This window comes from Tamandua tetradactyla, chromosome 3 (genome assembly GCF_023851605.1).
Source record: "Tamandua tetradactyla isolate mTamTet1 chromosome 3, mTamTet1.pri, whole genome shotgun sequence".
In the NCBI taxonomy this organism is placed as follows: domain Eukaryota; kingdom Metazoa; phylum Chordata; class Mammalia; order Pilosa; family Myrmecophagidae; genus Tamandua; species Tamandua tetradactyla.
The window spans coordinates 118,406,788-118,428,004 of record NC_135329.1 but is presented as its reverse complement, the minus strand read 5'-3'; the positions used below and the strand labels follow the sequence as shown (position 1 = coordinate 118,428,004).

At 45.1% G+C, this 21,217-nt stretch overlaps 2 long non-coding RNA genes across 2 annotated transcripts; one reads left to right on the top strand and one right to left on the bottom strand.

The window, feature by feature from the left end:
• Window positions 1-1,488: 1,488 nt before the first annotated feature.
• LOC143676309 (uncharacterized) lies at window positions 1,489-12,700 on the bottom strand. Its single transcript, XR_013171993.1, has 4 exons — window positions 12,229-12,700; window positions 8,627-8,795; window positions 2,271-2,372; window positions 1,489-1,642 (listed from the first exon to the last, which is right to left on the bottom strand). It is a non-coding gene; the product is annotated as an uncharacterized LOC143676309 (long non-coding RNA).
• A 4-nt stretch (window positions 12,701-12,704) lies between these two features.
• On the top strand, window positions 12,705-20,096 carry LOC143676308 (uncharacterized). Its single transcript, XR_013171991.1, has 5 exons — window positions 12,705-12,856; window positions 13,127-13,334; window positions 17,339-17,456; window positions 17,956-18,226; window positions 19,771-20,096. It is a non-coding gene; the product is annotated as an uncharacterized LOC143676308 (long non-coding RNA).
• The last annotated feature ends 1,121 nt before the right edge of the window (window positions 20,097-21,217 follow it).

Genomic DNA, 21,217 nt, shown 5'->3' with positions numbered 1-21,217 from the left:
GATATTCCTTAGCTGCACCTTCCAATATAGCAGCCAGTAACCACATGTAGCTACTTAGTGCTTGACATGTGGCTAGTGTGATTGGGGATTGTTCTAGTTTGCTAGCTGCCAGAATGCAATATACCAGAAACAGAATGGCTTTTAAAAGGGGAATTTAATGAGTTGCTAGTTTACAGTTCTAAGACTGAGAAAATGTCCCAATTAAACCAAGTCTATAGAAATATCCGATCTAAGGTATCCATCCAGGGAAAGATACCTTGGTTCAAGAAGGCCAATGAAGTTCAGGGTTTCTCTCTCAAGTGGAAAGGCACATGGTGAACACGGTTAGGGTTCTTCTCTCATCTGGAAGGGCACATGGCGAACACAGCATCATCTGCTAGCTTCTCCTCCTGGCTTCCAGTTTCATGAAGCTTCCCGGGAGGCATTTTCCTTCTTCATCTCCAAAGGTCGCTGGCTGGTGGACTCTCTGCTTCGTGGTGCTGCAGCATTCTCTGCTCTCTCTGAATCTCCCATTCTCCAAAACGTTCCCTCTTTTATAGGTCTCCAACAAACCAATCAAGATCCACCCAAATCGGCGGAGGTATGTTGTCACTTAATCCAGTTTAACAACGACTCTTGACTAAATCTCATCATCCAGAGAGATGATCTGATTACAGTATTGAATAGGGATTATTGAATAGGGATTATTCTACCTTTAAGAAATGGGATTTTAATTAAAATATGGATTTTCTAGGGGGCGTACTTCCTTTCAAACCAGCACAGGGAGCAAAATTTTAAATTTTTTTTTAAAATTAAAATTTAAATTGCCTCATGTGGCTAGTTGCTAAATATTGGACAGCAATGCTCTGGAAGATGGAGGGAGCTTACAGAGATGGGACGGAGGAACATGAGAGCCCTTGGCTCCATAGTCTCCAAACAGTTTTGCCTATGGACTTCCTAAACAATTTTCAAGAGCTAAATACCCTTTGCACAAACTAAACTTGACATCTAAATGCTTCATCCTTCATTTAAAAGTTTATTTTTGTTATGAGTTACAAAAGATTAAACATTTGATAAGATGAAGAGTAACTACAATTAGAATAAATATTCATGAGGTGGTTTAATAAGATAGGTTTTAATTACTGAATAATGCAGACTGAATCTGAAAGAAATGGTGTAAAAAATTTAATGCCACTAACTTATACCGCTTTAATTGTTCCAAATTTAGGATATCTTAAAGTGGACCATGCTTTACTTTTAACAGAAATGCATGTAAGACGGGGAAAAACAGGAAGCCCTGAAGGGGAAGATGCCTTGATGAATCATTAAAAAAGCTCCCCAGAAAGCAATATATCAATCATCCCCCTCTTTGACTCTATAAGGTTTTTATAGCCCAGTGCAAGGCACTACGGTAATTACAGTGGGTGAGGGGGGCAGAGGAACTTTTCTGAGGCGATTTTAGAATCGAGTACTTCAGAAGTGAAGACCCTGGAAGCAGATTCCCTTTAATTTATTCATGAAAATTTACCCCTTTGCACACCCTCAAGTATGTCTGAACCCCAGTCTGAAGACAGCTGCCGTAGAAAATGAAAAGAGGGAAGATGGAAGCCAGGCTTGGTACCCAGTTGCCTGCTGCTGCTGCTGCTGAAGCTTCCACTGAAACCTGCGAAGAGGTGTAGATGAGAATCAGTTCATACCTGGAGCTGAGGTAGGGTGGTCCTGTCAGCAGTGCTGTCGCAGGTCTTTCTCCTGCTTGTCAAGGCTCTTTTCTCACTAAGGCAGACTATTCCCTGGGCCTCTTCCCTAGAGCTCATTTGTTTTGTCTGGAAATTTAAAGCCTACTCCAAGTGGAAAAGGGCAAACAGAGGGTTACTTTCTTCCAGGACTTGGGTAGAATCAGCAAGGCAAGACTTCATCCCCTTTTTACCAGTGTTCCTATCCAAACTTTTCGTCCTCATCAACTTCTCTCCTCCTCTCACCATCCAATTACTTCTGACTGAACATAGAATAGTGATGGTGTGGTGATTCGAAGCTGTATATACCCCCCAAAAAATGTTCTTAAACTTAATCCATTCCTGTGGGTGTGGACCCATTGTAAGTAGAATCTTTGGATGAGGCTACTTCAGTTAAGGTGTGACCCACCTTCATCAGAATGGGTATTAATTCTATTACTGGAGTCCTTTATTAATAGAATGAATTCAGCACATGGAAAAAAAAAAGCCATGGAAACAAGAAGCCAAATTAACAAAACCCTAAAGATAAGGGAGAGACCAGCAGATGCCACCACTTACCTTGCCATGTGACAGAGGAGCCAAGGATTGCCAGCAGCCAGTCTTTGGGAAGAAAGCATCACTTAGATGATACCTTGCTTTGGACATTTTCCCGGACTCTAACTGTAAGCAAATAAATTCTCAATGTTTTGACCCATTTCATGGTATTTGCTTTGCATAATCTAGTAAACTAAAACAGATGGGTCTAGGGAATCACTGTTCACCAGACTAGGGGGAATGGGATTGAGTGGGGCTCACTGAGTGCATCAAAGTGGACAGCAGTCTAAGTAACTAAGGGCTTATTTGAGCATCCTCCTCGCAGTGCCTTCATGTCTCACCTGAGGGTCACTCATTGGATGAAAGTTGCATGTAGTAAAAACTGCTCTTAAAAAAAATCCCTGAAATTGGTCACAGACTAGAGTTCACAAGGTAGTATTTACATGCTACATTGGAGACCCCTACACCATCTCTGAAAATGTCCAATATAGAGTTCAATTTCTTTCTTCTGGTCAAGTAAGAATCAATCACTGTTTCTTTGGTCAAATACCAAATATATGGTTGGCATGCATCTAGGAGTCATGTTGTGTGAAAAATATATTTATTTTAACCCAAAAATCATACTTAGCACATGGTGTGCTCATAACTGTGAGAGGCTGGAGGGCAGTGAGACCCCTGAGTGCAGCAGAGCAGTTCTGTATCTCCCATTTTTCTTTCACACAGGGGCAACTGATCATTGGATAGACTGATGAACAGAATTATGTTGTCATTTAAGTTGCCTTTTAAAAATCTGCCCCTGCTTCTATTTCTTGGCCAAGTATTTTGAACTTGAATTACCTAAGTTTGCATGTGACTATGACATGTCTCTCCTGTTTTCATTCACCTCTTAACTATTTTTTGGTCATCTCTGGAAAATAGTGGGTATCCATGGATTGCCACTACAAGCCAGGCAATGCTCTAAGCAGTCTACACAGCACATCTTTCAAACAGGGTTTAGTACATAAGCCCTTCAGCCTCACCCTATTTAAACTTCATATTTTAAAAAGCCCACCTGGATCTACTTGCAGAATATCATAAAAGATGGATGGGGGGCGGAGCAGGGTGGCTCAGCTGGCAAAGTTCTTGCCTGCCATGCTGGAGACCCAGGTTCGATTCCCAATGCCTGCCCAAGCCAAAAAAAAAAAAAAAAAATGATGGATCGCAAAGGAGAGATAGACATTTGGCCCTTCATCATGCATGTGGGCACTGAGACTGCTTAGAGGTGACAAAGATGGCAATAATTAAGCACCTAATGATCAAATGAGCATCTAAATAGTGCCAATACTGGGGGGAGGCAAGAGGGTTCTGGAAATACATAGCCACTGAATAAGTTGGGTTGAAAAGGAAGAGGGATGAGTCAAGTCTGGGAAAACAAAGCCACTTCATTTGCCCAGAGAAATGCCAACTTGATGATCTTCCACAGAAGAAGCTTAAGCCAGCAATACATTTCCTCTAATTTCCTGCCTTTGGATGACATCTAAAATATCAATTCATAACTTCTACAGCATGTTATCAATTTGTTTATAATTGCCATTAAAAGGAAAAGCAATTGCCTACTATGAACATGGTTGGTTTAATAGCTTTTTAGACTTGTATCCATTTATTCCATCATGTGAGCCTTGGTGGCTAATGCTAACCTCTTCTTGGAAATTGACTCCATAATAACACCATCACCAGATAATTCACACGGTGCTGATCCTCTCCCTTCATCACATTCCCTTCATTAAACAAACACTATGCATTTCCCAAATGGCCATGAGGGTGGGTGTGCTGCTTTTAGTGAGCTCTTAGTGACAAGCTCTTAGTGGGGTCCACTTTGAGTCAGCACCTAAATAGCCTACCACTCTGCAGATGCTGGAGAGGAAGCAAGGACAAACCAGCCAGAGATTAAAAGAGGCCCCTCTGCTAGCCTTCAGATAATGTCAGCTCCTCAGGGGAATAGTATTTCTGTCTCAAAGGTGCCAACAAACACCTCCTGTTATTTTTAATGGTAACTTGACTGATGCTGTATTACCTCTGTCACTTTATTTTATTTGAAATGCCCATTACCAAACTATAAGGACGTTATTTATCCAAGCTGAAAAAAGGCTGGCATTTCCCTCTTCAACTCAGAACCCAACCCTTCTGTATCTCTCTTGGCCTCAAGGCACTTTTGTTCTCAGGTGAGAAGGTCCAAGTGCCATCTACCTAGGCAGTGTAATTATGACTTGGCTTCTGCACTTACTGCTCATACACAGTCCCCTGCCTTGATTGTCTCCTAAACACTACCCATACTGAAACCTTTGCTCATATTGTGCCCCTGAAATGACCTCCCACTCATTCCATTTCTTCAAGGGCTGCCCTTGCTTTTCTAGGTCCTGTGACATCCCCCAGTTATCCTCTTCCCTCATCCACACTGACACTTTCTTTTCTCTGAAACCCAGTAGTGCTCCTGTGCTGCCCAATTCCACAACATGTGTTGCTGCCTTAAAGTTGTTATGATGTTTCTAGTTTCTCAACTAGATGCACTTTCAGCTTCTTGAGAGCACAAACTCTGGGTTATTTATCTTGCAATTGCTTACCACCCCCCATCACCACCACCCTCACCACCAGGTCTGGCACTATGCTTTGCAGTGGTAGGGACTCCATAAATGGCAAAGATTTATTACATGTGTGGTACTCAGGTTCAGAGTTGAGAGAGAACATTTCAGCCTCCAACATGCGGCTTGTGGGCTCCACGGCTCCTCCATCAAATCCGTGGTTGGTGCTGGCCAAGGTGGCCCTTGGGGACCCAATGATGGAAGGCAGGATGGCAGTCACCTGGGAAGGCTCTCTCATTCCCAGTGTGGCCACACTGAGAGCCCAGGGTTGTGAGGTTCTCCAGCAGCAGAGAACTGAAGATTACAAGATGGCAAAGAACCAAAGCAGGCCCTACCTTCATGGTCTCTCATGTGAATTCCTCAGGCATATGAAAAATAATCCTCTTTTCATTCTTTATCAGCTGATCACTGTATTTACTGTCCCCAGCCCTATCCACCCCCTCTTCCACCCCAGAGAAGAGAGGCTTATCCTCTCCATGTGGGAAGGACTTGAAAGATCCTGTCTTCAGTTATTGTTTATCCAACAAAGGTTTATTGAGTGCCTACTATGTGCCAGTGAACAAAAGAGATTCCTGTCTTCACGAAGCTTATATTCCAGAAGGGGGGGAGGCAGGCACTAAACAATATCATAGTCCATAATAGCATTACCTAGTATGCTAGAAGGTGACTGAGTGCCATGGAGAAAAGTACTTGGGTGTTGGGGAAACATACAGGCAGTGAGTTTCAACCACTTCCAATTTTGTGGGTCATAGAGTTCCAACCTCTCCAGAACTCTTTTATTTAAGGATACATGAACCTTATTAGCACCAAGAATATTTTCAGATAGGATCTTGGAGCTCATGGCTGGTGATGGAAGAGGTCATAGGAAGGAGGTTCCTGGGATCTTCTTGATGGCATTGGATTGGGGAGAAATGGGTGAGGGCCAAAGAGAGATGAGGCCTCAGAGCTGTCAGTCCAGCAGGAGAGAGAGCCAGGAATAGCTGCAAATCCTTTAAAAAGTGAAATATTTAAAAAAAGCAAACAATACTGAACACAAGGGTACGGTTTAGTGAGAGGAATCTTGCAAAGAAAAGAGTGAGGGGTGGGGAGAGAAAGTAGGGCAAGGAAGAGGAGGGAGGCCGAGGGAAGGAGGAGGGTGCCTGAGTCCATGGAGACCAGAGTGTGCTCTGAGGGACAGGAAACCACAGTCCCAATGTAGGAAATCAGGTCATTTGTGACTAATTATTTTGGAGTTCATTAAACAACTCCTGGGTGAGGCTAGAAGACAGTGGGTGTTCTTCTCAGCAAGCTGATGATCTTGTTTCATTTTGGTTTAAAAGGTGGCAAAGTACCCAAGAGGAACCCAGGGCAAGGCATTTTGTGTCAGATCCCCTGAGCTGGGGACTTAAGACCAGCCTGACAGATGACCGGCAAGGAGCAGAGTTGCTTCTTGAGGGAGCTGGACCCAGGGCCTGGGTGGACACTGCCCACCCCTATCCCATACTCGGAGCAGGTACAGCTTGAGGTCCTCCCAGTCTCTCAGGAAGGAGCTGGATTCCTGGCAGCCAGCTATAATTTCCGGCTTACCATCCTGCCAAACCCTGCTCAGAGGGGATTCAATTATAGTTCCAACAGAGAATGAATGATTTAGGGAGGTGGGAGTGGATTTCTCCTGCTGGGGCTCTGAGGAACCAAGTATCTCCTCTCTCCAGACACAATGCTGTACCTCAGCAAATCTGGAAACGAGGTGAAGGTGGTATCCACACATTGGCCCCTTTTTTCACACCCAACCTTCAGTCACCCAGCATCCTTGGGCAGCACCCTAGATTTCTGGGTCTCTCCTAGTGAGCCCTACCTTACCACACAGTACCCCAAAGTTCTAACCTCATATACACCCTGGTAACGTCCATCAAAACGTACCTGTCTTGGGTTCCATTTTGTTTCCTAATAGGTAGTAATTATTTAATTTGATAAGGCAATCATAACACTGTTTTAAAAGACCCAACGCGTGAATAGATGATTATTCTCAATCGATTCTTTTGGTCAGAGATTTTAGTTGCCAAGAGCAGAAGCTGGCTCCCAGTTAAAGCAGAAAAGTGGCTTATTGAAAGGATAGGCCATAGGTCACAATGCCAAGGGTGGGAGGCCAGCCAGGCTGCTGTGGGAAACAAGGCTAAGCAGAGATATGTCCTAGGAGCTGTCTTCGTGGTCGGCCGCTCCTGGTGTTGCCAACTCTGGCGCTTGCATTGATCCCCTGGACTTGATTCAGCTGCAGCATCTGTGGGTAACCTCACACTAACCCTGGGCCTTCTTATCATTCTTTCAAGATTGAAAGTCCTGGCCTAGAGAATTTGATTTGGAGCACAGATCCGGAGTCCCTCTCCAGTTGTACCAGGGTGGAGAAAAGACCATCCATGAATGCTGTTTCTGTCTTAAGGAGTAAAGCCCATTCTTTTCATCACTCCATTCCTGGCCCTATCATAGGATTCCTCCAAACTGGGAAGGGTGCTCAATATGGGCAGCCAAAAGAACAACTGTCCAGTAGAGTAATGAAGTTATGTTCATAAAGATCTCTCAAGACAACCTCTCTAATCCCAAAGAATGATTCTCATGGGGATTTCAGCCGCCATGACAGATGGATGGGGGAGACATGCAGAGCCTTGTAGGTGGAAACTCTAGGAGTCAAAGCTCAAGTCCTCTGATTATGGAGCCAGGTGCTATTGACCACACTGTCCTAATTAAGCTCCTTACACATAGCTGATACTCAACCACTATTTGCTAAATAAATGAAAGAATTGTTGGGTCTTCCACATGTGATAAAATAGTTCCTCACAAACAGGCAGAATAGGATTATCAATCAATAAATCGTAGGATTACCAAATAAAATGAAGCCGAGGACCCTGGATAAGTTACTTTACCACTTTAGATCTTGCTTTCCTTATACTGTAAGATAAGAAGGTTGAATGAGGCTGATGTGCAAAATGGCAAAAAAAGAGTATTTGTCACATAAAACAACTAGAAATGTGAACACCAACTTGATAACTTGATGGTGTTATGGTCTTCCTGTTAATTACTTTTGAGTGAGATAATAGAAGTATGGTTTGGCTTTTAAAATGGTCCTTATCTTTTACAGATACATGCTGAAGTAATTTTGGATGAAATAAGATGTCTGGGATTTAGATAATAATAAATTGGGAGCAGGATAAGAAAATAGTTGAAAAGGATAAGCCCTGAGATAATAATTGCTAAGGCAGGGAATGTGTATGTGGGCGTTTGTTACACTGTTTTGTCTATTTTTTATATGTTTGAAAATTTCCATAATAAAACGTTAAAAAAAATCAACTCTGCTTTTTTTTCCCTAAACTTTTTATCTTGAAATAATTTTAAACTTATAGACAGTCGCAAAAATAATACAAAACACAAAGGACTCCAACATACCTCTCCCAACAGATAGCCATCTACGAATTTTAACATTTTGCCACATTTGCTGTACCTATCTATATCATCCCTATCTATCTATCATCTATTTATCTATCAATTGATCGATCGATCTGTCTATATCTAACCATCCATTCCAATCAGAATTTTTAGTGAATCCTGGTATTTGCTCACCCAACATCTTTTGCTCCCTTGTTCTTTCTTAAAAGAACTTCCCACTCCCCAATCCCAATTTCATCCAGGTGTCCCCTCTTCCACTCACAGCCCCTGTGACTCAAGGAAAGGTGACCCCACCAAACTCCTGCCCTGACTAGTCTCAGCCAATCAGTCAACTCAACCTCTTACCAGTGATGGGTTCTGGAAGGATGTGACATTTGCTAGGGCTTCTGAGAAGTTTTCCTGCCTTGTTGTCCTGGAAGGTCTTTGGAAGCAAGAGGAGGACAGGAGGTGATTCCAAATGCCACCTGCAACCATGCTGCAAGCTGGAAACCAGCGTCAGGATGAAGCCAACAGGCTGAACAGCAGAGTAGAGAGAGGAGAAAGCCCTGAATCCGTGATACTAGTGCTGAGCTGCTGGAGCAAACAACCCTGAAATCTTTCCTTCTCTGCACTCCCCATTACTAGACATAATAAATTGTATTATTGTTTGACCCAGTTTTGCTTTTTGTTTTACAACCAAGAGTATTTATAACTGAGATTACCCCACACATACAATGTGGGATGAGGACTTAAGTCAGGAATTCCTCCCGGCCCCACAGTCACCACCATTGTTTGGAATTCAGGGAGCAGACAATGCTAAGGAGAGAAGATGGGCAGTGGTAGGAGGGGATCTATCAGAAGGTGGGGACATTGGCATTCCCTGGCACCGTCTTCAGCCCAAACAGACAGTTTTTCCTGCTGTTAGACCATTCTTCTTTGAATGACACAAAGTAGAAGTTCCAGGCACAGGATCAGGTATCACCTTCTAAAGGGCAAATAGGAAAGTTGTGCCCAGCCCACTCTGTTGTGGATGCCCTGGGAATACTGACGGCACCCTTCATTTGGCAGAATCTTCACAGAAGAAATTATGCAAATCCGTTTTTATTATTAAGGGATATGGAGAGAGGCCATTAGAGACTGCAACGTGGCTTGGCCATGCGACTAAGTCCTAGCACCATGAGACTAACAGGGTGCACAGCCTTTGAGGGCTCAGGCTTTTCCCATGCATTAGAGATTGGATTGCTGGTCTCCCACTTCATCTAGGTCTCTCATCTGTCTCATCCTTCATAAATGGTCTTGAAATCCAGTGGATTGTGGCCTACATTGAGCCTCATCAAGACTGAATTTAGGAGTCCTCAACAAAGTGGAGAGCTTGCTTATTGGGTTTACAGTGGGAGGTGGAGTTGAAACTTCAGGAAGCAATTAATATGTTACTGCAGGAAACCTAACAGTAGGGGGTCATCCTAGACTCTTCTCTCTCCTTCCCTCATCCACCAAATGCAGTTGAGCCCCAAGTTTCTACCATATGACTTCCTCTGTCTCTTTTTGCATCATGAACCCCTTTGCATGCTCTGCCACCAGCAAGTGCAAGTCATCACCATCTCTCAGTCCCCTAACAGGTCTCCCTGAATCAACTCCTGCCTCTTTCTAATTCTACTCTCCTGACAACAGCTAGAGAGTTCCTTTAAATATGCTAAACAGATAGTGTCTTTTCCTTTCCTATAACCTGTCAGTTGCTTCCCCTTGCCTCCGATGATCTCCGTGCCTTTGCTGACCTCCCTTCCATTCTATCCCTTGTTCTCTCCACTCTCCACATATTGAATATTTTGAGTTCCTCAAAATACAAGAGAATGTGAGAGAGTTTCATTTTCTCTCACATAAACTCATTCATTGGTTTGGAACTATTTACTCCCTCCACCCTTCTATTTCCTAGAGCTAACTCCTTTAGGTCTTATCTTAAATGTCTCTTCCCTGGGAAGAAGGTTTCTTACCATCTCCCACTTGAAGAGCATTACATTTCTCTCTGTATGTGTCCACAGCAATTTGCCATTTTCCTTTATAATATTCAATATATTGGAATTTTTTGCTTAATATCTTTCTTCCCCACTAAAATTTAAGCTTAACGAGGATAGGGATTTTGTCCACATTGCTCTACACCCATCCCAGCATCTATCACAGTGACTGGCACATCATCAGTAATTAGTAAATGAATATTGGGTGGCTGCCCATCAGGCCTTGATTACCCCTGGAGACACTTGTCAGACTTTTCAGGATCTACAGAGCTTTACACCCATCAAGTTCCCATCAGAAAGCATCAGATGTAGACAGAACCAGAGTGCAATTTGGAACCTGGAAGGAGGGCTGCTGCTTTACAGAGAGAATATGGTTGATTGGAATTCAGAACGTTCCCTGTGTAAGCACACTTGTTTCTGTTTGTTCTAAAATGTTTTCTATGATTCACAGATATAGACTATAGACTAAATGTACAAATTAAAAAATGTTTTTGCATGAGGAAAAACAAAGGAATTTCAATATTACAGGGTGTTGAAAATAGATGGTAATTCATATTTTAAAACTTTAACTTATGTGTGAGGCTAAAGCAAAAAATGTTTATTTGGTACAAAATTTATATCTTGACTAGTGCATTTCCTAATATAACTTATGTGGACAGTTTAATTGAACACCACAAGTACATGGAATCTTGAGTAGGACATGAAAGCTTGTAGGTTTGTCCAGAGTGATGCCCCAATAAATTGCAGAGTGATGCCCCAATAAATCAAAGAGTGATTTGAACAGTGAATAAAAAAATATTTGCAAAGTCCCCTTGGGGGAATGGCAAGAAAGGGGAAAAATTCAACTTCCCCAAGTGGAGAATTCTTGATATTCTCACAAGCAGTAAGGACAACCAAATCAATAGGCCGAGCCCTCAGTCTTGGGGTTTGTTCATATGAAACGTATCCCTGCAAAGGATAGGCTAAGCCTACTTAAAATTAGGCCTAAGAGTTACCCCCAGAGAACCTCTTTTGTGGCTCAGATGTGCCCTTTTTCTCTCAGCCAACACGACAAGCAAACTCACTGCCCTCCTCCTCTCTATGTGGGACATGACTCCCATGGGGGTAAACCTTCCTGGCAACGTGGGACAGAAATCCTAGAATGAGCTGGGACTCAGCATAAGGGATTGAGAAAACCTTCTAGGCCAAAACGGTGAAGAGAGAAATGAGACAAAATAAAGGGTCAACGGCTAAGAGATTTCAAACAGAGTTGAGAGGCTATCCTGGAGGTTATTCTCACACATTATACAGATAGCACCTTTTTAGTTAAGGTATATTGGAGAGGCTGGAGGGAACTGCCTGAAAATGTAGAGCTGTGTTCCAGTAGCCATGCTTCTTGAAGATGACTGTATAATGATAATAGTTTTCGCAATGCGACTGTGTGATTGTGAAAACCTTGAGTCTGATGCTCCTTTTGTTTACAGTATGGACAGATGAGTAAAATATATGGATTAAAAATAAATAAATAATAGGGGGAACAAATGTTAAAATAAATTTAGTAGATTGAAATAGTAGTGATCAATGAAAGGGAGTGATAAGGGGTATAGAAGAAAAAAATAGGGAAAACAAAGGCTGAACTAGATTGGGTGGATGGAAATATCAGCAGTCAACAAGGGGGTCGGGTAAGGGATATGGTATGCATGAGTCTTTTCTTTTCTTCTTTTATTTCTTTTTCTGAATTGATGCAAATGTTCTAAGAAATGATCATGGTGATGGATATACAACTATGTGATGATATCATGAGCTATTGATTATATACCAAGAATGGAATGATCATATGTAAGAATGTTTGTGTTTGTATGTTATGCTTATAAATAAATAAATACATAAAAAATAAAAAAACGAAGATATAGACTACAGACTTGAAACAGAGAGCAAAGACTGAAGGAAGAAAGGCTGAGGCCATTTCCTGCTTACCTGCAATACTAACTAGGGGAAGAGAGTGTCCTTCTGCCCCTCTCCTTCCTGGATAGATGCCTTCGGCGGTCCCAAGCCAACGCTCTCTTCTGGGTCAAGAAAGAATCGTGGCTGGTCAGCGGACCCAGCCCAGGCAGCTCAGGCATCAAGGTCCCCTCCAGGAGCCCACCATATTGAAAATGGGACTGTCGGATGCAGGAGGGATCAGGAGTGTGTCAGAAGGGGCAGGGGGTAGTGGGATCGGAAGTCTTAGCTTTGAATTCAGGCTGTGCCACTTAGTGCTCTTCATCTTCCCGCGACTTCCTTTCTTGTCGTACATAGGTCTCGTGAGGACTTCAGAGAAACGCTGTGGAGTCCCTCGCATGGGGGATGTCCCCGGTTAAAGAAGCGTTTCATACAGTTATTGTGACCTCCGTTCCTTCCACGTCACCAGACTGCCTTCAGAGCAATTTTTCTAAATCCAGGTCTGATCCTGTCGGCCCTCGGCGAGGGGCCTGTCGGTGCCTCCTAGGCGCCGGCATCAGGACGTTCCATCCCTCCTGCGGGGCATCCCTCACGGCAGGAGCGCACGCCTTGGGGCAGCAGGCGGGACACGTCTTCGGAGTCCCTGCACGGGCTTAAAATCCAGGTGAACGTTGCCTCTTGCCCCATAATTTGTTAATGTTTGTTTTCATAGAAATATATTATTTTCCTCAAATATTCAAGTAAAATGGACAGTTCTAGGGCTTTGTTGGGGGAGGGGCACCGACGGTGAGGAAGAGGAGGGAAGCGTTGGTCCTCATAGCAAAACCTGGCTTAATTTTTCCACCATTCTTTGAGGTAGAGGCTTTTTTTTTTTTTTCAAGTGGAAACATCTTCATTGTGAAATAATTAAAACAATACAGAATTTATAAAGCAGGAAATGAACTCCCACAGTCTAACTGCCTGAAATAAGCCGTGTGCCCAGTACCTGAGGCCCCTCTAACCCCGTCGGCCGCGTGGGGAGCCGCCCTGCCCCTGGAGTCTCTCCGGCGAGCCCCGTTTGTTCGCTGGTTGGCAGACGAGGTCTCCGCCTTTTCGAGGGGGAGCAGTGGCGTCCTGCCCACGTCCCGTTCTGCTCATGAAAGGTAAGCTTAAAATCAGTTTTGCCAGAAACCGAGAGAAGTGACCCGAGGGAATCTAACCTCTTAAGGCCGCTGCCTGCTCGTTTCAAGTTCACAGCCCAAGGAGATGCACAAGGGACCCAGGGTAAGGCTGTGCTCCCGGAAAGCCTGGTCAAAATGGTCAAAATGAGAGGCGACCCCAGCAACCCCAAAGAGAGGCTGTAAAGGGACACCAGGGCAAAGGTGATGAGCCAGTGTGATTTAATGCTAATGGTTACGCAGGCTAATAAATATACACATCTGGGGAAGGGGTGGGAAAATTCAGTTCAGAGAAAATGTCCATTAATCAAGCAATTTATCACGTGATTTTTTTCTGCCCATGCACTAAATGATTTAGCTGAAGGTGAAACGAACAGGAAAGAGACTTGTTTCCTAAAAACAGACAAATTAAACAAAACGAAAACAAAGTGGAGCTTATCAATGTAAACGAGCTTGTCACCTTCAAAAAGGTATCTCAAGAGGCCATGTATGCATTCCAAGATGCTTACGATGTTTTCAAAAATCCTCTTTGGGAACTGATTTTAGAGTCATCCTATGACTCACACGTTACAGCCAGCTGGTTTAATCACCCACCTCCTTCAGATTTGCCTTTGAAGATTTTTGTTTGATTCCAAAGATAAAATCCTCTAGCAAATAATTATGCTCTTTCACCGAACTTGCATCTCCTTAGGCTGTAAACTTCTTGAATCAAAGGCACATGAATGGTTCAGCTTTGGCCCCTGACCCTGGGACCAGGCACCTCACAAATGCCTAATCAGGTATTTCTGTGCTCTTCACTCCACTTCACAGGGCTGATAATTCTTATGCGCAGTACAGACCCCAAAATCAGAATTGCCTTTTCTTCTCGGGTGGCTTTTTGGTATTAAGTAGTTAATAATAATTCCAGAAAAGAAAGGGTTATTTTAAATCCATGCCTAGCCAAACCTACAGCGCCTTCTGCAATGAACATCGAACATTTAGCTTTTTCTGTTGGTGAATGTCACCAAGAACAGTCTGTCAACATTTTTCCCTACGTTGCTTTTCTTTTCGGAGCCATAGAATAAAGATGGAAAAGCACAGCTCTGGGGGCACACGGGACAGAGAGCTGAAACTTGAGGGATTGATTATATATTCACTTATTTATTACAATTTCTGAAAAATGGCCCAGCTGCTTCGGCTTACACAAGCTGGGCTGAAATATTTCACTCAAGAGTATTCTCATCTGGTAGTTACAATATTGAGTGGATTAATGCAAGGTGGTGGTTGTTGTTGTTTTCAAACTTAAACTAAGAAAATTAAAATTAAGTGAAAAAATAATCCCTGAAACTGGAATGCTCCATTTCTATGAGTTGGTCCAGGCACCAGCCCCCACCCCAGGACTGTGCATTGGAACTTCCTCAACCAGAAGGATTTCTCCAGTTGTTCACGCCTGTCCCTCATCCTCTGAGTTTCTGATCCAGAAGGGTCACACCCAGACCTGTTTACTTGTATTTTATAAAATGCTCTCAGATTATTCTGCTGGAACCACTGCTTGAGAATCTGTGGTTTATAGCTGCCTGACCATGCTGTCTTGTGATTGTCATTGTGCCCAATACATTTTGTTCATGGTCCAATGATGGAATAGTCCAACTCCAACCATCTTCAACAGAAGGAGGAATTTGTTGGCTCACAGAACTGGGAAGTCCAGAGGTAGGCTTGGCAAAGATGTTGTTCGATTCAGCTACCCAAATGGTGTCAAGATCTGGCTCCTTTCCGTCCCTTGGCTTGGTCCCTTCATGTTGGTTTCATTCTCAGACAAGCTCTTCTTGTGAGTAAAATGGCTGCCAGCTGCCTGGCATCATGCCTCCCAAGTCCATCAGAAAGCTAGCCTCTCTTTTCCAGTTGTGTGAATGAAATTCTGAGATCTGACTCTCCTTGGTCCAAATTGGGTTCCAAGTACCCCTTCTATGTATATCAGTCAGGGATCATTTGTAGAAGACAAAAGAAGCCACTCTAGATACTTAAAACAGAGGAATTTAACCTCTCCGTGAGCATGCATGCCTACAGAAAATGTGAAGGTCACAGGAAAGCTGCCTCTGCTGCATTTTTACCTTTCAAATCATGTTTGAGTGGAAAATTTCAGATAATAATTTGCATTCAGATCATTGCCTGTAGAAGAGTCTGGAAAAAAGGTACGTTTTAGGTGTGCAGCCCCTTTGCAATACAGGATAATCCTCTGAGGGAGGTCGGAAAGGGCCTTTACCCCATCCTGGGAGAGGCCGAGAGGGTACAAGGCTTCCTTTGGCCAGGCCCGAGCCCCCTGCCCAGCCCCTGGGACTGGGGAACAGTCAAGTCCTCCTGAAGCCCAGGGATATATATAATGGAATAAGAGTGGCCAGCCTGAGAAAATCTGGATTATAGTATAACCATTATACTGTTATTCAAAGGCAGAGTAAAAGATGCTGAGTGGCAAAATCAGCATATGCCCCCAGCAGAGTCCAAAATGCTTTAGAGTTTATAACTACCTTCACCTACATTATTCCATTTGATGCTCACACAAGCCCTATGAGGGAGAAGGTCAAATATTATTTCCATCTTACAAATGAGGAAGCCTAGACTCGGAGGTTAAAAGCTTGCACAAGCTAATCTCTTACAGCGGTGAGTGGCAGAGGTTAGATTCAAACCCAGTTCCCTGACTAAAATCACATTCCCTGGACCAGAATGTAGGAGAAACTTCTTTCTGAAACAAAGGTCCCCAGGGGCATAGCTCTGGTTCCCAAGACTCGGCCCCCGTATTGAGCACCCTTCCCAGTTGGGAGGAATCCTATGATAGGGCCAGGAATGGAGTGATGGAGAGAATGGGCTTTACTCCTTAAGACAGAAACAGCATTCATGGATGGTCTTTTCTCCACCCCGGTACAACCAGAGAGGGACTCCGGATCTGTGCTCCCAATCAAATTCTCTAGGCCAGGACTTTCCATCTTGAAAGAATGATAAGAAGGCCCAGGGCTAGTGTGAGGTTACCCACAGATGCTGCAGCTGAATCAAGTCCAGGGGATCAATGCAAGCGCCAGAGTTGTGCAAGGATCTTTGAGTGGAAAAGCATTTCTCTGCTTTCTGAAAGCTATGGCCAAATTTGGGGGCCACAGAGGACTTTTATACATGTACACAATCACTTGGATGTTTTGCCTCCCTTCGTTTTGTCTTTAATTGAAAGATGAAATGGGCATTTCACATTTGTTTAATACTGACTGCTCCAAGATACTACAGCATCATTTTAGATATGCTGTAGTAAAAATTGAGGGCAGAAATGGGCCCAGGTTTCTCCCAAATGGCAATAATTTTAGCACTAGCCAGTCCCAAATAAATGCAACATCTTTGATAGTAGATCAGAGCAGATCCCTCCTCCTGGCCTTCCCTGTGGGTTGTGAAATGATTGATTTTGCATAAACCAGATTAGTGCCACACAGAGCTGTAACCAGCATTCCAATTGCCTCCTGGTGTCCACACCCAGGAAAACCTCCCAGCCAAAGCAGCAAGAGCTTCCTCTCCATCAGTTTTCCCTCACGTTGGCCTCTATGATTGCAGAGATCTTAAATCTGGACTGCAGCATGCTAGTGGCATTCCATCTTGGAGAAGGGGATCTGCCCAGGGGCCTGGGGCAATGGAATTTGGAGGCACATTCTCAGGAAGAAGAGGAAGCATCAGGCCTGCTCCCTGGAAGTTCTGCCTCTTGGCCAAGCTGTGTGGCTCCTGCACAGCTGCTGGCTGCCCGAGGCTCCTGCCTGCTGGGCCACAGGGCCAATGGCACGTTTGGGATCAAGTCATTTCTTCCTTTACATCCGGGTTTGGGTCATGATGCTCCTAGAGTCCTTACCCTCCTGGCACAGGGGCAGCCTCGAGCTCTGGGTCCTGGCTGAGTCAAGGCGGCTCCCCATCCCCCTCCTGGGCCAGGGAGAGGCCCCGCCACAGCTCCACACTGTGAGCAGGTTGGCTGTCTTTTCTCTCAGGTCTTCATTTAACGAAGTAGCAGACCGAGATATACACGCTATGGGTGTCTGGGCAAGGAGTTCCACTGATGGCACCAACAGAAGATGAAGACCTTGAACATGGACCAAATGGTTCCTGGTCAGCATGAGTCATGGCAGCCAGCCTCTCTCCCTCCCTCTCCCCCGTTTCCCTCTCCCTTCCTTCCCTCCTCCCTCCCTCCTTCCTTTTCTCTCTTTTTTTGGTTCTTTTTTAAAAAAAATCAGTTGTAGTGATAGTCAGGTGAGAAAAGGTGCAGGAGACATCCAGCAGGTAACTTTCTGGAGGACTTGCCCTGCCTATCCCCAAAACTTATTGAGCTGCTTCTTCCTCTTGCAGAGAAGGTCCTCAGACTCAGACCCTGGTGGTGGTGGTGGGGACCCCTGAGGCTGCCTAACTGCCGGCGCCTCCCAGCTTCCCAGAGCAAGCCAGGGTCAGGCTTCTCATCCCCACTCCAGATCCAGCTCTGGGGCAGGGGTGGCCAAAAGGTGGCCACGAGGCCCCAATGCAGCTGCCCGGTGAGCACAGTGTCTCGAAGCATCAGACCCAGGTCCTGGCCCTGCCACCTGGGCTCAACTTCAGCTGTGCCATTTACCCCCAGGGGGTCTTCCCGAGCCTCGGATCCCCCTCAGCCTGGAAGGGTTCCTGCTGCCTTGGCCGGAGGTGGGATGAGAAGGTGCGCGTGAAGTGTCCAGCCCAGATGGCCGGCAGTACTGCACGACGACAGCCAAAGCACCCTGCAAAGAGCCTGGCATATCGTCAGCATGAAATAATGGCTTGTTAAATGTGCCTGTGAGATGTTCTGATAGCTGAGTCCCTGACCTGTGGCACATCTTAACACGACTCTAAGGATACACATTGCTGTTACCCTGGTGCATGGCAGGACTCCCTGCATGGAGATTAGGCTGGGGAAGGGGACAGGAGAAATGAGGATCTTTGGCCTCATAAAAAGGTGGGGGAAACTTTCTCTGTTCTTCTCCATTCTTCTCCATTCCACATCCCCTGCTGAGTTTCTGAGTTAGGGTATCCTGTGTTGCTTTCAGAGGGTGGTCCTGCCCCGCCTTAAACCCAGCTGGCAGCAGGACCCCAGCCCCACTGTCCTGGCCTCCAGTCCTCCAGGGCAGAGCCTGTGGACAGACTGTGGTGCTCCCAGACCCAGGGGATCAGGCAGGGCAGCTCCTGCTGCCGGGTGCACAGAGTCCCTCTGAGCAACTGCCTGTTCTGTTCATTACCCACCTCCTCTCCACATTCACCCTTCATGTGGGAGGTTGCTGGGGAAAGCGCCATCTCTGATGCAGTGTCAGCGACAGAAACCTGGCTTGTCTGTGACATCCAGGGGTCACAGAAGGAGGGAAGGGAGCAGATGGGATGGGGAACAGTTTACTCTTAAATTGGGTACATCCACAGTTGCATTTTTAGTTCACATCAACAAGAGCCTGCAGACGCAACATTCCCTGTGGGTGTGTTCCCGGAGTGCAGACACAAATCCAGCTCGGGCTGTCGGAGAGAGGGCACTGCCAGGAAAGGATCTGGAACAGGACACACACACACACACAAACACGCACATGCATATGCACATACACACACAGAGAATGGAGCATCCGGAGAGGCTCCTGCAGCTCTCAGAGGGCAGTGTGCTTCAGAATCACCTGGGCTGGGCACTTTGCTAAAAACAAGGATTTATAAACTTCATTGGGTTTCCTGGAAATCTGCATGTTAAAATAGCTCTTCAGGTGATGCTGGGGGTGATTTGTGAGCCACAAAGTCCTGGGTGTGTAAGCACATTGCTTTTTTAATGGTGATGAGAGTTTGGAGAACCTGGGGCACTTCTGGGGGAGCTAAGCAGGGCTGAGGGGGGAGGGGAGAATGGCTGTAACTTAACAAGTGGGGCTGCTAGGAATGAATGAACATTGGAATCGTCGGCTTCCCAGCCTGCCCTGCGGATTTTGGACTCTGCGTTCCCATAGTTGTTTGAGACACTTTTATAAATTTTATATTTGCGAGTATTTCCTGTTGATTCTGTTTCTCTAGAGAACCCTAACTAACACACCAGGAAAGGTCCCAGTGAACATTCCTGGGCTTTGCTTTCCTCCTGGGGACAAGGAAGGTCAGGGGAGAGGGGTGACCATCATCAGCTCCATCTTTATTAACTGGTAGACTTGGGCTAGTCCTTTACCTCCTCTGAAACAACCCTGCCCAGCCCATAGGTTGTTGTGGGGACTCAAATAGACGCTGATTGCTAAGGTGCACTGATTGGTATTATAGCATTCAAGCACCTTTTCAAGGTTTAATGTGATGACCTCTTTATGGGTTTGGATATGTATAGTACAAAGATTTTGGGGGAAATGGCTATGTTTTCTTCCTGTTCTTTGTAGTTTCTCCTTCCCTTTCCTTTCATCTTTTTTTTTCCCAGCAGGTAATCAAGACTTGTGATTTTGTTTTTGAAGAGTCCAAGCTCTTTGGAGAGATGATGAAGGAAAATAGGGAAGGAGAGAAGGAGGGCCTTCACGCTGAAAAGCCATTTGCTCTTATGACCTGGGAAATGGAGAGGGGGGCTGGGTGGATCTATGAGGGAGAAGTGGCCAAGAGCTTTGTGGCCCCGACCCCACGTTGGGCCAGGAACCGCTGGCTCAGAAGAGGCCACTGTGCACAGGGGTCCCATGGGGCCTCCTGCAATACTCTGGACCACTGAATTTCCCACCAGCCCTGCAGGATTGGGGCTATGCGTTCAAAATTAAGGTTTCAAAGGAAATAAAGAAATGTTCCATTTCCAGTACCAGAATTGTCATCTGAGATTCACGCCTGCATTTGCATTTTAGCAGTTAATTTCTGAGGCACTATATCTTAAGTAAAACAGTATTATTGGCAGAGATTTCTGTGGGGCGGCAGGGATTATCTTCATCCCCACCTGTCCTAACACGGGTGGCTGGCTTTCCTGCCCAGGTTCTCTCTGGTGCTGGAGAGATTGTCAAAGACAGCGGAAGATTGGCTCTCGCGAATGGGTAGCCATGGGGCAGAGGCTGTGTGACTCGACAAGGGAAGGACCTTTGTTCTAAATGAAGGCTTAGCCGCATTCTTCCAGGCTGCTTCCTGACCCTGGAGCCTCTAGTGAGAAGGGGCTCGAGGCCAACAGGGACAATCCCTCAGGCACAGAAATGCCATAGAAGCCCCCTCCCTGCTGCCCCCTTAAGCTTACTTCTGTTAAGCAGGCCTAGGGTCGAAACAAACAGAAATTCTACTACTTAGCCCTTTTAGGTTTCTGAACATTAAATAGAGATTTCTAAGTTCGGTGTGGGAGCTATGAAAATAGGTTTCCATATCTGAAAGCCATAAAAGAAAAACAAAGCTCAGCCTATGGAAAGTAGGCCCACAGGTAGAAACTGAAGCTCAGAAGTCTGGGCTGAAAGTGGCCCCAGGTCTAGGAGAGGCAGGCAACAAAAGGACCTGCTTAATGAGTTTTACCAAGAGACATCCATTCAAACCAAGATGGGATAAGAAAACCTGGGGGAATCCAACGTCAGGCTGCCCTGTCTTCTCCCTGTGCTAGTTGGAAAGCTTAATAAGACAAGGGTTATGGGAAAATGAGCCAGGGTTAAACCACTTTCCTTCCCCTGCATGCAAACTGTCCACCCCATAAACCTTTCTCCACCAATGTCTTTTTTGTGGCTGCAGGATATCTCAACCCTCCTCAGAACTTGGCTCAGCCCTTCCCTTATCTAAGGGGTCTTCCTGTAAGTCTGGTCTACCTCATTTGTTTACTTCTTCATGATTTATTAGTCATATATGATAGCTATTTCTCTGTGTTTGTATGTGTGTGTGTATATATACTTGTTGGCAGGTCTTAGTTTTCCCAGCTGCTATGA